We start from the raw sequence: 12,773 nt of genomic DNA on the forward strand, positions 1-12,773 counted from the left end.
GCCTTCCACTCCATCTTTGGAGTGGGAAGGCCTGAGCTCACGAAGAGCCCGGCTCTATGAGACTTGCATCGAAGAAGGGTAAAAGGAAAGAGAGAGAAGAGGATATTGTCCCTGACAATATAGCTCTAAACATCAAAGGGCAGGAAATGAGGGGAGAGGTGCAACTGCTAACAACCTCCCATCTATCTATCTGACTATCTGGTCAGTTCCCCCCCCCCTTTGAGGGTGGAGGCAAGTGACACCGTTAGGGAGAGCCCAATTTCCAACACAGATGAGACTGGCCTGGCAGTGCTTCACCCCAGGCAGGCAGGCAGGCCAGCCCAGAAGTGACAGCCCAAGACTCTTGCCCCCAAATTGTCCGCTGCTCAACGGTGGGGGGACTTGGGAACAACAGAGTCTCCGGGAGATGGCAGAAAAGGCTGCGGGAATTCCCCAGAAGGAGCACAAAGAGGGAAACAAGGGTGACTTTCTCTTTCACACGTGCTGAAAAATGCACTTTCAATCCAATTTCAATGCGCTTTGCAGCTGGATTTTACTGTGTGAAATGGCAAGATCCACTTGCGTTGAAAGTGGATTGGAAGTGCATTATTTAGGATGTGTGAAAGTGCCCAGTTCTCTGCTGGCACGTTTACTCCATCCCTTTACTCGGGGGAGCCCTCAGCTAGGGCAGCAGTGAGGGCGGGGTGGCAAATTCTGGACAGCAAGACTCTCCCAAATCCCCCCCAGCTAGTCAAGCACTGCAAAAACAAAAAAACAGGAAGCGAATAAAGACCCGATGGGTCTCTCTGGTCCAGCGGCCAGGAGCCAGCCAAGGTGCGCCTCGGACTTTGGGCTCAGATCTGGGCAGCGGAGACCAGGACGGCTGGGCTAGCTCCGGAGCCCTTCAAGCCTCCCGCTCGCCGCTTCAACCGCAGGGGGCGCTATTTCACAAGCCTCCTCCGCAGCTGGCAACTGTGCCGCGCCCTCGCCGGTTGCATGCCCTTCACCTCCACAGCTCCTGGCCCTGCTGCCGTCCAAACCTGGGCTCCCCCCTTGCAGATACGGGAAGCTCTTGTGCCCTTTATGCCTGGGAGGTTTTGCCACTCTCTAGATGCCTGGGAGGTTTTGCTGCTCTCTCTTCACTGTGTGAAGCAGCAAAATCCACTTGGAAATGATAGTTAAAGTGCATTGAAAGTAGATTTAAAGTGCCTTGAAAATGGATTTAAAGTGCATTATTCAGGATGTGTGAAAGCACCCCTAGATTGGAGGCCAGGTGCACCTTAAGAGATCAACAGGATTTTCGGGGTATGAGCTTTCCAAGTTCAAAGGTATCTGATGAAGGGAGCTTTGACTCTCTAAGGCCTATAAACGGAGAATCTTTTAGTTCCCTAAGGTGCTGCTGGACTCGAATCTAACCAACCTGGCGTTTACATGTGTTTCTCTGCTCTGCTGATGCCCGAGCTTGTTTACCTGGAAGCAAGCCCAACTGCCGACTCACCGCCAAGTTATGCAGAGAGGATCTTACCGTTCTTTAGCTCTTTCCCCGTCCCAAGGTCGGCTCACCTTTCCTTGCCCCTCCCGCCTGTGGGGGAGATTCACTGGTGTTAAGTAACTGGCGGCTCCACTGCCCCCTCCTCAAAATAGCACATCTTGAAAAGCCAAACGGATGGATTGCGCTGTGCACAGTCACATGCACGTGGTTAAGAGCAGATGACTCTAATCTGGAGAGCCGGGTTGGTTTCCCCACTCCTCCACATGTAGCCTGCTGGGTGACCTCAGGCTAGTCACAGTTCTCTCAGAACTCTCCGAGCCTCATCTACCTCACAAGGTGCCTGTTGGGGGGGGATTATTGTAAGCCACTTTGAGACTCCTTTCAGTAGAGAAAAAACCATTGTGGTGCTTTCACACATGCTGAATAATCCACTTGCAATGCCCTTAAAGGAAGGGTTTGCATTGGATTTGCCACTCTATAGATGCGATTTCCCCATCCACTCTCAAAACTCAATAACCCCCCATGCAGAGTTTTGAGAATTCAGATGGGGAAAATGTGCATCTAAAGAGTGGTAAATCCAATGCAAAACCTTCCATGAATAAATGGCCAAAACCCAGCTTCAAAGTGCATTGAAAGTGGATTAAAAGTGCATTATTTGGCATGTGTGAAAGTGCCATGTCTTCTTCTGCTTTAGGACACTCTTAAGCAGGAAGCAGCCCTTCTGCTTAATCAAGGCTTTAGCAATTTCGCTGTCTTCTGTTCCCCTCCACGGTTACCAGGTCTCCTTTCCAGCCTCCAAACCCTTCCTCGCTCTTCGCTTCCTCCCCGTCGCAGAAGAACCTCTTGACACAAACCCAGAGGGCTGAACAGTGGAAGTCACCGACCGACCTAAGGGCGCACAAGTCCCCCCGCGTTCACCACAGCCTGCGCCCCAGGCAGGGCTGCATAGGATGGCACCCTTAACAAGTCAAAAAGAAGCGCCCAACAAATTTGCATGAAAACCAAGCAGCAGACAGATGTCTGCAATGAAAGTCACAGCTGGAATGTGAGTGAATATAAAACCCAGAATGTTTTGTTAACTGCATATAGGGCGTGCCAAGGCTTGTATATGAAGAAGGGAGCTTTGACTCTGGAAAGCTCATCCCCTGGAAATCCGGTTGGTCTCTGAGGTCCAGGGCGTTACATTGCATCCCTCCTTTGGACTGAGTCGAATTAAAAAAATTCATTCGCACAAAATGCGAGTCTGGCAACACCGAAAGACCCATACCTTTTGAGGGGTTCCGCTTTTGATTTTGAACGCCTTGGTAACCCCCAGAGGGGAAGCCTGCCTTTGGTTACTCTTTACCGCGCCTACTTAATCTCACCAGCTTTAGGGTCTGCCTGTTGTGGGGGAGGACTGAGCGCCGTGGGAGGCTGGTGCGTCCGGCTTTCCATTAGAAACAACGGGGCTCTCTGGGCGGGAAGATCCCAAGGGCCCTGAGAGTTGCCACCATCCCCCAGGTCGAACTTCCTAATCTGGAGGGCGGGGGGGAGGTCGAAAAAGGTTGGATAGCAACGACCAGCGGGAAAGGGCATGAGAGAAATGGATGACAACCCCTCTCTCACAGGCTGGGCTTCCCCGATGCCGCTTCTTCTTTCTCTTTTCTTTGTGTAATACAATAGAAAACATCAAACAATCGATTTTTAAAAAGTTTGGAAAACCTTTTCTCCATCTATTTTTAGTGCCAACAATATTAAATTGTATACCCCCAGCATGTCAAAAAATAAAGCGGCTAAGCACCCTCTTCCTCAAACCCTACGGTGAAAGGCAGAATCGGAACACACGAAACAATTTTGCTTGAAAGCTAAGCAGCAGACAGATGTCTGCAATGAAAGTGGGCGACGTTATTTTCCCTTCCTGCTCTCAGTCTCTAGAACTGCCGCGTAAACGCATTGTATTCTCTCCCATAAGCAAGGGGGTAGAGCCTCAAGCCTGCCTACGGCCGCCCTCCCGGGGGTCTGCCCCGCCGGCCCCCAAAGCAACTACCTGCCGATCTCGGCGCCGAGGGGGAAAGAGAAGGGTCGTACGTACTCACTCCCAGCGCTGCAGTCAAGGCAAGCTTCGCGGGCGTCCTCCACTGCCGGATCTGCAGCGGGTGGAAACCGATTGCGCTAAAGTACTTTCCGAGAACCGAAGCCAACCGAGAGGGGGAGTTCCTGGGACCACTCATCTCGAACCAGAAACGGGCCTCTTGAGCAATGAGCCAGAGCCTCCCCAGCGCAGGAAAAAAACCCCGAGAAACTCCGTTCTCCCCTTCTCTTCCCCCCGTCACGCATCAGCAGTTGCTTCAGAGCAAAAGAAGGTCAGAGAGGCGCTGAGTTCCCGCGATCTAGGCGAGAAAGACACCGCCCTTGCTCGCCCGGGGCTCAACTTCTGCTTCCTGGTCCGGGGAGGCAGGTTTGCTGTAGCCGGGGGGCGGGGGGGGGGTTTCATGCTCTGCGACCAGCGGCCAAGACAAGTCCCCCAGCTCTGCGACCAGCCGCCGAGGGAAGGCACCCAGCCCCGGCGCGCAGGCAGCCGGACTCGCGGCGAAGAGAGCCATGAACTGCCCCTGCCTGGGCAATAGTGGGCGGGCAGGTCACCAGCCCCACCAGCCCCCTCCCTAACCTGCCTTCCCGAGTTGTTGCGAAAGTAAAGTGGAGGAAATAAGTCGGAGCTCTAAGGGAAAGGCGAGAGAGAGGGCCACTGAGCAACATCCAGACGGGAGGGTCGAGGGAAGGGCTGCCGCACCCTTCGATGGGCCGCCGCAAGCCAGAAGAAGAGCTCTCTTCAGCCGAGGAGCTGCAGCTCGCCCCGCGTCTGCCTTCCCCGCACCCAGCGCCGACGGAACAGCTCCAGCTCCGCCTTCGACTCCTTTTAAGTGTTTGGGGACAGAGTTGGCATCTGGGCTTGCTGCAAGATCTGGTACCTGAGACTCTGCTAGTGTTGGAAGAGTTGTCTAGCAACATCTAGTGTGCAGAGGAACTGAGAAGACCCAGCAGGGATGAGCAAGTGGTCGGTTTGTTCCAATAGCTAGATGGTCCCCTGTTGCTTGAGAAAAGCAGTTTGAGATTCGGAGGCTGCCTTTAAGTGACGAAAGGCCTATGACCTCTATGACAGAAAAGCATCATTTGTCCCAAATGGGCTGTATCTCATTAATGCTACACCGGATCAATTTCAGCTATGGGAAAACATCACCTTCCAGAACAAATTGCAACCGTCAGAAAGGCCCAAGGCGTGGCTGTAGTTCTGGCTAGAGGTCTCCAGGTACATATCCTGCACATGTGATTGCTGCTGTATCCATCAAGTCCTCTTCCTATTATTAGGATGTGTGGATTCATTGCAGGCCCTCACCTCCATGGGCTCTCTGTCTAGCAGGGAAGAGGGGCAACTCTTCAAGCGCATGTGTCTGTCTGCATCAAGCTAAAGTAGCATACTGGCAAAGAAACTGAACTGTGGATGTGAAAGGCCCTGAACTCAAGTCTTGCCTTGTAAGACACGCTCTCAGTGTACGCCCCCACCCCATTTTGCAGTATAGGGGTAATAATGCTGACTTAACAGCCTTACTGAGATAATATAGTTGTAATATTTGAATGCCATATGATTGGGGGGGGGACTGCCTGTGCTTATTTATTGTTTTTTGGTTTAGAGGAGCCACGAAAGAAATCTTAGCTGTTTGTGATGGTTTCATCTATTCTGATCCAAGCTATAAAACAATATTTTTTAGCACACTTCTGCTATAGAAAATGATTATGTAGAGTTATTGTTTGATACTCTGTCTTGTAAACAACTGCTTCATAGTTTCCTCCCCAGGGTATCTGTGTGCTTCAGTGCAGACAGGGCACCCTGGAAGTAACTTTCAAAGAAGAAAATACAGTAAATGTGTGTGTTTTAAGTTCCTCAAATGGCAGAGCATGGAGGGGGAAGTACAACAGAGCATTTCTAGTATAAAAAGGTAAAGGTCCCCTATGCAAGCACCGGGTCATTCCTGACCCATGGGGTGGCGTCACATCCCAACGTTTACTAGGCAGACTTTGTTTACGGGGAGGTTTGCAAATGCCTTCCCCAGCCTTCTTCCCTTTACCCCCAGCAAGCTGGGTACTCATTTTATGAATCTTGGAAGGATGGAAGGCTGAGTCAACCTTGAGCCGGCAACCAGAAACCAACTTCTGTTGGGATCGAACTTAGGTCGTGAGCAGAGTTTGGACTGCAGTACTGCAGCTTACCACTCTGCCCCACAGGACTCCCTTACTTATTTCTAGTATGTGTGTGTCTGTTAAGTGCTGTCAAGTTGTTTCCAACTCATGGTGACCCTATGAATGAAAGTCCTCCAAAGTGTCCTATCCTTAACAGCCTTGCTCAGGTCTTACAAATTGAGGGCTGTGGCTTCCCTTATAGAGACAATCCATCTCTTGTTGGGTCTTTTTCTTTTCCTGCTGCCTTCAACTTTTCCTAGCATGACTGTCTTTTCCAGTGACTCTTGTCTTCTCATAATATCTCCAAAGTATGACAGCCTCAGTTTAGTCATTTTAGCTTCTAGGGTCAGTTCAGGCTTGATTTGATCTAAAACCCACTGATTTGTTTTTCTTGGCGGTCCAGGGTATCCGTAACACTCTCCAGCAAAACAACATTTCAAAGGAATCTCCTTTCTTCCTATCAGCTGTCTTTATTGTCCAGCTCTCACACCCATACATAGTAATAGGGAATACGATGGCATGAATTAACCTGATCTTGGTGGCCAGTGACACATCCTTACACTTAAGAATCTTTTCTAGCTCCTTCATGGCTGCCCTTCCCAATCTCAATCTCCTTCTGATTCCTTGGCTGCAGTCTCCCTTTTGGTTGATGGTGGAGCCAAGGAATAGAAAGTCTTCAGCAATTTCAATTTCCTCATTGTCAAGTTGTGTAATTCTCCTGTAGTCATTACTTTTCTAGTATACTGGATTAAAATATAACTGTTTCCTAAAGGTGTGCTTGCTTGTACTTCTCAATAGCCCTGTCACTTGCTATGCTTGCCAAATATAGCAGTGAATTGAATACTGAAGGAGCCTCCTGCCAAAAGAGCTGCAGCAGTGCTGGATGAAGCAACACAAGAGTGATCGTCTTTTGCTGGCAAGCTGTAAGCTAACCAAATTGATAACAAATGCCTTACCCTGCTATTTCTCCCTCATGGGGACCCAAAGCAGCTCACACTGTCCTCATGTCCTCCATTTTACCCTTTTATCCGCCCTGTGAAGTAGGCCAGGTTGAGAGGGTGTGACTGTGACTGGTCCAAGGTCACCCAGGCAGAATGAAGATTTGAACCTGTGTCTCTTTGATCCCAGTCATGCTCAAACCACTAACACTCTGCAGGCTTCGACAGGTCAGGGAAGTTAAACCCCCTTTGTTTTGTAGCAGAAAAGATTTTTCACACATACACACACAGAGTCTGTGCTGCATGCCCTTCCTAGCTTCTCACGAGTAAACCTTTGCTTCTACCAGAGGAATGTTTGGGAGCTAACCCGAACCAGATTGTCCTGATGCCCTTCGTGTTGGGCACTGAAAGTCCCATCATCATCTTGAAGCTAGTGGTCAATTTTGAAATTCCTACATTTATTTTCCGATGAGTTATGCCTTCCACCGACAACCTTAGCTTCCATTGTAAAAAGTAGGGGGTGTGGGGGGTTCATAGTGTATTAGGACCAGGCAATCTCTCCCTGCCCCATACTGAAACTGACTGTTTTGGCACTTGAAAAGGTGCATGGGGGGGAGACCACCTGGTCGTGCCACATTGCCCCATTTTTAAATGGCCAAACTATTCTCTAAAATGGTGCCAGCAAACCTGTGGCTTCCATATAGCATCTTGTTTGGCTCTCAGCCTAACCTGCTTTGCAGGTTTGTAGCAAGAACAAAATAGAGGAGAGGGAAACAGTGTAAGCCGGTTTGGCTCCCATTGGGGAGAAAGGTGGAGTATAAGGAAAGTAAAATAAAATAAATAAATAGGACCCAAACTGTCCCTTAAGTGTCTTACATATGTGCAGCCATGCTACACATCACATTTGTAACAGTAGTATATGACGCATTTGGGGAAGGGGAAGTAAATGCAAATAATCTGGTTTACACGTTGGGAAATGCAAAATTTCTGCAGCAGATGGGTTTCCTCACAGATTACTGGCAAAACCACCCTGTAAACCAAGTCTGCCTAGTAAACGTCGGGATATGACATCACCCCATGGGTCAGGAATGACCCTGTGCTTGCACAGGGGACCTTTACCTTTAGATAGGAGAGAGGGAGAGACAGAGAGAAACAGATAGGAGCGACGGAGAGAGACAGAAACCCCAAAGCAACTACATTCCAATCTCAGAGCGCAGGGAGAAAGAGAAGGGGAAAAGGCAAGCTTCTGCGGGCGTCCTCCACAGTCAGCTTTCAGTAGGTGGAGACTAACAGTCCTAAAAGTACTTTCCCAGAACCCTAACCAAATGAGGGAGTGAATTTTTGGATCACTCATATCTAGAGACAGAAGCAGAGCTCTTGAGCTATGAGCCATTGCCTCCCCTGCTCAGGAAACCACCAGCTGGCCCCTCCGAGAAACCCAGTTCTCGCTTCCTGTTTTTTCTCTTGCATCAGAAAATTGCTTCAGAGCAAAAGAACAACAGAGAGCCACTGAGTCTCCATGGACTAGGAGAGAAAGACACAGTTGTTGCTTGCCCTGGACTGAATTTCTGCTTCCTGGTCTGGGGAAGCCACTACCCTCAGGCGGGGCAGGTTTGCAGTGGCTAAGATTCGGGGGGGGGGAGGGTTGATCGTGCTCTCTGCCTGTGTAGCCGCAGGAGACCAACATGTCATGGTGGCCCAAGTTCTGGGAGAGTTGGAGGTTGGCTGCACATGAGGGGAAGAAAAAAGACGGGAATATAACAAAAGCTGGGTACACCGGGTTGGGTGAGAAGAAAATTTATGTAAGTCTATGTGGAAATATTACAAATTTATTTTATTAGAAGCGCTCTACAGATTTTAAAATTCTTTAAAAGCATTAAAATGGCACAATGGCCAAACGTAAGGTTGATATCTGTAACCACAAACCCAAATGCGTTTCGGCCTCTAGGGCCTTCATCAGTGGTTAGTTAAAACCTTTTCTAAAATCTGCACACATGTATAGAAATACAATGATGTGAACCAATACAAATACAAAATACAAACAGTTTAAAACCCAACCAGGTAAGTGAATATGTTGTCACGTTTATTCTCAATTATTCAAACAACTGGTATATTGGGTTTTTGTTGAAGTACTGGTTAGTATAAGTCTCTCGTATATCTTGTGTGCAGATATCAACCTGGTGAAGCAGCCACACTTGGAAACCCCCCCCCCATTAGCGCGGGTGGCCCCGGGAGGGGAGGGCTGGCCAGGAGGGACCAAAAAGGACAGCTCCACCTGCATGCAAATGTCCACAATGCTGGCTGGCAGTTGCCAGCACTGCAACATGGAGACATGCCGTCTCGACCTCCAATCTCGCACCAGAGCCACAGTGGGAGCTGGCCAGCTGCTGAACCTCAGCCTCCCAAGGCTCCAGCCACTAAGCACTGGCCGCCGTGGATAAGGCGGCAGACCCCCCCCCCACCACCACCACAGGTGCCGCCACTCCACACCACCACCACCCTCGTTGCCCTATCAACAAGTGAGGAGTCTGGAGACACTGTGGGTTGCAACACAACCTTTATTGGGGAAGGGGGAAAGGAGCAAGCAGAGGAAGGGGGTCAGGAGGAAGGCACCCAACCGTGCCAGACCTGGCACGGTGCTGTCCAGGGCAGCCACCGAGATGGGCACGGCCCCTCCATCTCGGCCTCTCCACCAACGGCGGCCAGCCAGCCAAGGAGCCTCAGTCAGTCCTCGGTGGGTGGGGACCCTGTCGGCCACCACCCTCACGGTGAGTTGCTTGGCAATCCGATGAGCTCCTGGTCACTGGCTATCAATGCAAAGTTGGTGGAGGCTCTGGCAGATGCGCCCTCCATGGGAGGGGAGTGGAGCCACTGTGCCAGACTTGTCAGACCCCAGGCGTACCTCAGGCTCTCAAAGGGCTGGCTACCCTGTTGATGGCCAAGACCGGGCGATGTCTGCCCTGACCTGCTGGGTGGTGTGTGCATTGCCTACAAGGGCCAGAACTCTCTCCACGGGGACCAGTCACGGCTCCTACAAGACCAGATGACACAGAGGTTGTGGAAGTCTCCAGGGGGGCCCTGGGGCTGGCCAGCCCACCCCCTACCCCGGCCAAGCCCCCACCTTGCTGGCCGGCTGCCTGCCTCCGCCCTACGGGGTGGGGCTTCATTTTCCTGGTCCGACCAGGCAGAGTGGGGCCCAGGCGAGGGCCACTCATCATCGGTTGGGGCATTGAACTCTGGATGGTCCGTGGACAGGAGGAGCCAACCAGCCAGAAAAATCCCTCATACCTCTGGTGGGTGAGGCCTCGGGCGACTTCTGGGGGGACCCATAGCTGGGCACCTCATGACCCTGCAAGACAAGGGACAGAGCGATAAACCCCCTCATCAGGCTCTCTGCCCATGGAGCGCCTTCACCAGGGCGAGGTTGGTTACCCAGCCACCATGTGGTGGTGGAGTGGGGATCAGAGGGACTCACCCCGGCAGCCTTCCCCTCAGTGTGCACTGGCAAGCCAGTGGTGGGTGCCCAAAGCATCCGCCCCAGACCCCTCTTCGGGTGGGAGTGGGGGAGCGGGTTCCCCTGTCGCCACAGAACATCAGCCCCTCCAGTCACCCTGTCCTCTTCCTTCTGCCTGGCAGATCATCCTCCCCTTCCTCGACATGCGAAGGCCAGCTGTCAAGCCTGAGGGGATGCTTAAGAATGGTAGAATGGTAGGCTTGCCTGTCAAGTGAGGGCCAGCTTTCAAGTCCCAGAACAGAGCTGCTAGTCCCAGGGGCTGTCATTCCACTCTGGGGGGCTATCATTCCAGCCCCATAACACTTGTGCTTGTCCCAGGGGCTGACAATTCACTTGGGGGGCTGTCATTCCCACCCAGAACACTTCTACAAGTCCCAGGGGCTGTCAATCCACTTGGGGGGCTGTCATTCCCACTTCAGAACACTTCTGCGAGTCTCAGGGCTGTCAATCCACCTTGGGGTCTGCCATTCCAGTCCCAGAGTAGTGTATCTGGGTTTAGAGATTTTACTGGAAAATCCATTCCACATTTCCAATGCAACTCTTTTTGTGCTGTAATGTATTTCAATGGAGTCCAAACAAGTCAATGGACACTCCAGACTCCCATTATCTTCAATGGGCTGGGCAGCCTCTCCCATTGTTTCTAATGGGGTAGCTTGTCATGTCTTTTCCTACATCCCAATCCTGGAGACAGCCAAGCTGAGTGGGCCCTTCAGTGCCCCAAGCAGCAATAGAGGGGACCCCCCCCCACTCACACACAGTTAGCGGTGCCCATGAGGGATGTTGGCTGTACACCTGTTGCCTCTTCCTGCAGTGCTGCCCACTGGCTGCAACTGGTGAGCTGACACCAACGCCCTCGTTTCTGCTGCAGCTCCTGTAGAGCTGGCAGGCCAACTGGGGCTTAGCTCTGCTTGCTCGTGGGTGCCAGGAGCCCTCCAGGGCAGCAGCCAATCTGAACTTTCCCGGCAAGCTCAATGGCCAGGAGCAACGCCAGTCCCAAGCTATTAACCCATTCCTAACACGAGAGCAATCCCAGACAAAACAGGCATCCCCCACTGCCACCAACTCCGCCTCCTTATCCAGATTGAGTTTATCTACCCTCATCTCATCAGTCACAAATTGCAAGCAGATATGCCGCGCCCTCATCTGGCCTTTGACTCTGTTGCTTCTTCCTCCGCCCCCCCCAGGAACTGCCACTCTGGCATCCCCTGTCCTCTCCAAAGCACTGCACCAGCAAGACTTCGCTTCTGTTTTCTGCCCCTCCATCTGGACGGGAAGGCAGAACAGGGATAGGCGGTCTTCCCGGCCCAGCTTATAATTGAAGGGTGGGGATGGCTGGGGAAATTGAACACTTGGCTTGTTGGGAACCCAGCGCCATCTCGTGGTGTATTTATGAGTAACTAATTGCCTGTAAAACTGCTTGTTTTTTGAACACTTAGCCTGATGAAGAGTTCTAGAGAACTGAGTTATTTGGTTTGGTGTTAACAAAACATATCACCCTGGCTTTTGTTTCTAAGGTTTTGCTGTGGGCCATCAGAACTTTGGGATACTTCAGAAAAACTAAAATCAACCCCCCCTTTTTTTGCAGGTGAGCTGTCACGATGCCAAAGAGCACCATTTTCAGATTTTATTTCCTGCAAACGTGGAGTTTCGATCAGATTTGTAGTTCTCAATCTGCATTTTCAGACTATGTTCAAAATTAGATATATCATTGAACTAAGGAAAACTAAAAGTAATGAAAAGAAGCAAGGGAAAAAATAAATTAAGTAGAAAGAGCACTCTTTATTCTCCCCAAGGAGAGATGCACCATCCCTAGAGAGTCTGTAATACTAGGTCAGTGGGTGGAGTGGGCAAAGCAAGCTGCTATTCCACTTCCAGTTCTAAAAACCCACTTAATATATAGTCCTCAAATGGATGACATATCAGATATTAAACTGATAAGCAGATTGTCTTATTATTAGAGAATGTTTACATTACAGTCCAGGAAAAGAAAGGGCAATTATATACAATTCCAGAAAAATGTAAGTGCATGCAAGAACAACAAAAGGGGGAGGGGAGCTGGGTAAAGAAAAGATTTAGCAGTATGCAAAGTTCATCTGGTGACGTTTAAATGGTTTAGAGTCCATAAGGGGATAGACCATGGCTCCTCTTTGTGCTGGTGGCTGGAGGTGCCTGGTCAGTTTTCATCCACCGCTCACAGCCTCCAAGTCCAGGTCCTGGACATTGTCTTCTCTGAGTGTCCTCCTCGAGTGGCCTCAGTCCTGTAGCTGACACGTCCGGCCTTTGTTTTTTTTTTTTTTTTAACCTGTGTGACTGGGAGAGGGGAGGAAAACACAGGAAACTATAGAAGGAGACCCACCTGGCCTACCTGGGAGTCTGCAACCCCAAATGGGCGGTGTGGTCTCTGCTGGGTGGGCTTTAAGCCGTGTCGTTCCCTTTGGTCTCCCAACGTGGGGACGGTGGGCTGAAGTTAGTGCAAACCAACCTAATCCCGCAGAGGTTGATTCCCGACTGCCTTCCCCTCTGTATGGCGCGTTCCCCAACCTATCCTTCTCCATCTGGAACTGACTTGGCTTAAATAGCCTCCTTCCAGACTTCACCACCTCATTCTCCTTCTCTGCGACTTCTCAGCCTCTTC

At 50.9% G+C, this 12,773-nt stretch overlaps 1 pseudogene; it reads right to left on the reverse strand.

Moving 5' to 3' along the window:
- Positions 1-11,931: 11,931 nt before the first annotated feature.
- LOC130493621 (U2 spliceosomal RNA) lies at positions 11,932-12,105 on the reverse strand (annotated as a pseudogene).
- Positions 12,106-12,773: the final 668 nt, after the last annotated feature.

Source organism: Euleptes europaea, chromosome 1 (assembly GCF_029931775.1).
Source record: "Euleptes europaea isolate rEulEur1 chromosome 1, rEulEur1.hap1, whole genome shotgun sequence".
NCBI classification, from domain to species: domain Eukaryota; kingdom Metazoa; phylum Chordata; class Lepidosauria; order Squamata; family Sphaerodactylidae; genus Euleptes; species Euleptes europaea.